Below are 5376 nucleotides of genomic sequence, written 5' to 3'. Positions count from 1 at the left end.
TTAGTAAAAGCTTGCATAAAAAAATAATTGCATATAACTGGCATACTGTTTGCACTAGAGCCAAAAAATTTTGCACAGCATCATATTACAATAACACCTATCTAAAATTAATGAAAAAATCTATGGATAATCATTTTCAATTTTGGGGGTCCCACTTGAGAAAATTTTACTCAGTTGTAATTTTTATAGCTTCACAAAAACGCTTATTTCACGAGAACTAATAAAGCGATTTTAAAAAGAAGTGTGGCGTTTCCAAGCTAAAATTCCAGACCTATCGGCAGATTCATTTTTGTAAGTAACCAATTCGGTTTCTGTCGTAGAAACAACGGTAAATATTGGCTCATTTTGGGGTAAATTTTGAGTTTGTGTTCTGCAAACACGTGCTTTCGTTGGAAGTGAGAGAAAGAGACAAAAAGTATGTGTAGGCAGGTATTTCGGCTTTTGAGTAACAGATGGCGCAGCTCCGGAGAAATATTTATAACCCAATCGCATGTACCGTTCGTTCGATTTTACAAAATGAGGTATCGAATTAAATGGCCTGCAAATGTGTAATAACTTCTTATTTTTTCCAAAAGAGTTGCCACCTGATAAAAAAATTAAATTCAAATTATTTTTAAGTTAAATGAAAAGGCCTTATTTCTTAATTATATGTAGTAGTGTTGCCACCTGTTTCAAAAAGCAAGGTCGACTTAAATAAAGGCCGATAATTAAAATGTATATCCTGATATGGATGTCAGATGAAAGAGGTTGTGGTTCTAAAATATTTTGCAGAGGGTTGCCACCTTGTTACAAAGTTAGATTCAAGAAAAGCAATATGTTAAATAAATTACTTCATAATGAATATAAATAAAAATGGCTCTAAAGAAACTTTATGTATTTCCAAACTACATGTAAGGGGGTTGCCACCTGATTTTATAATTAATTTAATTTGAATTAAGAGTATTAGATAATTTGAATATGTACCACAGTGTCGGACGAAAAAGGTTTACAAATAATTTGACCAGGATTACCATCGGTTTGAAAAGGCGAATTAAATAAAATTATATGAAATATTGAAATATTTGCGCAGACACAGCCCGCGGGTCAGGGCGAAGGTGCTGGACTGATGCTTTTTTACTTCATTGAATGAATTTAGTAAAATGCCCTTCTAATTTTTTCGAGAAATAAAACAAATGTTGTGTTATCCTGCAGCAAAGATCTCATCACATAAAGTACTCCTAAAAAATTAAATTATACCTCCTTAGCCGTTTTAAAAGTTGACAAGCCTAGTTGGCACATAAGAGAAATGACTGGCTTGCATTGTTGGACTCGGCCAGAAACGCTTAAGGTCTAAAGTTATTGATGCGGCGAGCAAAGCGAGGAGCTATCATCAAGCAAAGCTCCAATAACAAACGTATATGTACGCTTTGCTCTTCACTTTTCGCTCTCCTATTGAAATATATGCTTTTGAAATCGACGCTTTGCTCGATGATCTTTGCTCGCTGCTCCACTATGTTACAGCACCAATCAAGAAGAAGAGGAGGAAGAAGAAGAAGAAGAAGAAGAAGAAAAGGAAGAAGACGAAGAAGAAGAAGAAGAAGAAAAGGAAGAAGACGAAGAAGAAGAAGAAGAAGAGGAAGAAGAAGAAGAAGAAGGTATATTTTTCGACCTTTCTCAAAATTTCATACATTTCTTTATATTTTCTGCATTGAGTCCAAGCTCCAATATTTGAGATTTTGCGCTAAAAATGTACACAGAGCTTTTATTTAACCTTTCAGCAAAAGCTGGAGCAAATTTTTTTTTATAATTTGTTTAAAAAAAAAACCTAAGGTAAAGTCGCCCTTGCCCATATGATTATCATGTGCTAAGAAATAGTTTTTCCGATTTTCTGACAAACGTATTATTTTGAGTTGTGACTCTTTTGAAGACGGTGTGCGATATGTATAAACAATAAGTGAGTAAAAAGCTTCAATAAATGTTTAGAGGACTTGAAACCACAACCAGCTATTTTTTTACACTGCGAAAATTCATAAGACGACCTTTAAGGTAACTTGCGAAAGCCCTTTATATATTTTTAGCCTTTTAAAGTTTACGAAATACAACTATACGACAGTACTCAACCCCCTGTAAACTCCCTAAATGTATCCAGCCCTAACCGCCAAAATAACGTAAACGACATTTGTTTTGTTTTTATTTTCTTTTCGATGCAGAAATGCACCTAGATTCTAGATGCTCTAGGAATATTTCTGCATCAAAAAGAAAATTTTGAAATAAATTTCGTTTACGTTATTTTGGCAATTTTGGGCTCGATATATAGAACACAAGTATACTTGTGCAAAAAATTTTACAATAAACCGATTATGGAATAAAAGCACAAGTCAGATATACGAGCATAAGAACACAAGTGAAGTGAGAATGAACCGTTTTTCACGAACCGAGATGTGCTGTGCTAACAGCAATCAATTGGAGATGTGCTATTCCTCTCTCGCTAATTTTGCGTTAACCCTTGAACAATTTCTGCAAAATTTTAACACAATACGAAATCGAATACGGAGATTCCAACCATCGTATTGAACTCGATTTTGACATAACTCAAGATGTGCTGTTATGCCTTGTGACCAAAGATATGTAGCTCATATTCGGACCTTTTTTGTTCTACTGAATTCGTTATGTTCTTTGTGGTACTGGTAAAATGGTAAAATGTAATGAAAAATTTTTCGTAGTACTCGTGTCAATGGGCTTTGTTGACCCTTTTTTGAAAAAATTTTACAAAAGTTAATTACAAATGGCTATTAGGAAGTTAAACTGTTTCACCAACGTTGCGTTGATATTGCTGCATATGTATATACTTAACGTATTATGATTCTTCTCGTTTATTGAAATACTTAAGACATCACTTTTATTTATGGTAGGTAAATCCCCACAATGTTTTCTTTTAGTTAGAACTAAGAGCATTCCGCAGTGATTCTCTTGCTGTGTAGACGTATTCAGTACATGCAAACAATGTAGCTTGTGTCACACACTGGACACTCCTTGTCCCATCAAGTGAGAACAAGCAGACATTCTGATCCGCGCATTTAGTTACGCTTTAATAAGATAGTATGTTTTTATTTAAAAGTGCACACGCACGCAAACACCAACGGTGTACATACAACCGCAAAGCTCATCAGCTACAACACAGCCGGACAACGCTGTGCATTTGCCATATTTTCCAGCGCTTAGTGCCTACAATAACTTTAAGTTGCAACAACTTGTGTACAATTGCTGCCACATGCGTAACGAAAGTTTCAAGCGTGCCTGCAAAAAGTGGCAAACGCAAGAAAAAAGTGCGTACTTGTGCGCTCGCAGTGTGGTGAGTGTTTGCACGCGTATTTGCATTGTGCATGTAGTAGCGAGGATATGGCATGCATTGTAGCAAATCTTGTTGGTGGCGCTTAGGTGCGTGCGAGTTGCAGTGGATTGCCACACATTTTTTTTTGTTTGCTTTTGCATATGGGCATTCCCATGGTGGCGCACGTGACAGTCGTACGATTTCAAAAAAAGGAATACCATTTGTTTTCTTTAACTTTTTTGAGCCATTGTATAGCACATAATTAGCTCTATATTTATCCGAAAAATGAAATCAATCGAACTGCTTGGTCCTGAAATATAAACATTTAAAGAGAGGGTCATTACGTGACAAAAAATGGAAGTTGATTTTTTCTTTCCTTACAAAATCGCAAAACTCTGCGAATTGTGGATGGCTATTTTCATGAAACTTAATTTAATATGATTTGGAGCAATTCTAGTTGTTTTTAGAGTTTTTTGAATTAATGTAAATTGTTTCAATTCTCTTTTACAACCCCAAGTGTGAAACGTGACGTGACGTGGCGTCACGTGACATAAATTTCCATCGTTATATTTTTGTTAATATTGCTTTTAAATAAATTTTCAACACGAATAAAACATGTATTTTATGTAGAATATACTTTATATTTTGACTTCAGCGCCAATTCAGGGTCAATTTATTAGAAATCTATGATTTTTATGTTTCAACCACATACGTCAAATTCGAACCAAATCGGACCATAAATACGGTTTTTCGAAATATCTCGAACTTGGCACCACCTAGGAAGACCATTTTATGCAAACATGATTCTACTTACATAGCCAGTATATATTTTAGAAAGCAGACAAATCGGCCCGTAAATACGTTAGATATAAAACTTTTATTTTTTTTTGTCGTGGTGGACCTTCCGCTGGAAACACCCATATACATATAGTACATCACATAACTTATGCCTTATGAGCTACTTCACCTTTGCATTACGGGTGGTGCCAACGTACTGACGCCCACAACTGTGGCATTTTGACCAAGTAGAAAAAATACAATACTTATGCACATACAAATGGGTCAGTCCATGTCAAATGGACCATTCTTGATTTGAATAAATATTGGTCAGAACCTTTCCTTGTATCACATAAAAAAGTTCTGCTCGGGGGTTCACAATTCACAACTGCCCGGATTTCGAAAGTGTATTTTTTGAAACTTTTCTGAAAAACTGTTATAGTTATAAAATATGGCTCTGATCTCGTTTTAAAGATGACATTTGGGGCCATATAAAAAAAAAAAAACAAAAAAGAACAAATAAAATAAAGAACAATAACGAATTTTAAAATTAAAAATCGTAAAAGCCAAAAATTGCAAAAATTTTTGGATCGAATTTTTATATACAATACCTTTAACTGATCTTATAGTATCCTGGAAATTTTAAAGGGGTGTCTTTTAAGATATGATTTTTTTTCAAATACATTTGTTTGCAAACTCTTAATTAAAAATAAATTTAAATTAAATACAAATTCTTTACATAACCGATTCTTTAAAAAAATCTCCTTGAAAATTTCGGGATCTTTTAAGATAGTTGGAGGTATTTACCAAGAAAATTTGCCAAACATTTTTATAATCTTTTAAATTTCAAAGATCTGTAAATTTTTTACTTTTCGAATTTTTATAAATTATTACTTTATACCCTCAAATTTCACCTTTAAACCGTGATCAAAACAATTTTTGTAACTACATATACAAAACAACAAACAACAAATTCCGGCGTTGAGAAATTTGGAGCTTTCGAAAAAAAAAATGTCTTTTTTCCGTTGGCAGAAGTTCGTTATATCGCACACTAAATCAAAAAGCGTCACAACTCAAAAAATGTGAAATGTTCAGGAGAGGCAAAAAACTGTTTTTGCAGACATGGTTGCAATTTTATAATCAAATAAAGTTCCAAATGATATTAAAGCCTGTAAAGAGCTGATTTAGAAACAGTTTTTTTAGTTCTGTTCGGTAGTTTTGGCAATACGAGCCAATTTAGACTTGTGACTCTTTAGTTGAAATTTTTTAGTTGGGTTTATGGTATTAAG

The 5376-nt window shown here is 33.8% G+C and overlaps 1 protein-coding gene across 1 annotated transcript in view; it reads left to right on the top strand.

Moving 5' to 3' along the window:
* LOC118740750 (protein decapentaplegic) overlaps window positions 1-5376 on the top strand; it is a 97195-nt gene that overhangs the window by 89469 nt on the left and 2350 nt on the right. The window lies entirely within an intron of this gene.

The sequence above is a fragment of the Rhagoletis pomonella genome, unplaced genomic scaffold (assembly GCF_013731165.1).
Source record: "Rhagoletis pomonella isolate Grant_MI unplaced genomic scaffold, Rhpom_1.0 Rhpom_scaffold_00006, whole genome shotgun sequence".
NCBI lineage: Eukaryota > Metazoa > Arthropoda > Insecta > Diptera > Tephritidae > Rhagoletis > Rhagoletis pomonella.
Note: the sequence above shows the minus strand (reverse complement) of the source record. Positions and strands in the feature narration are given on the sequence as shown.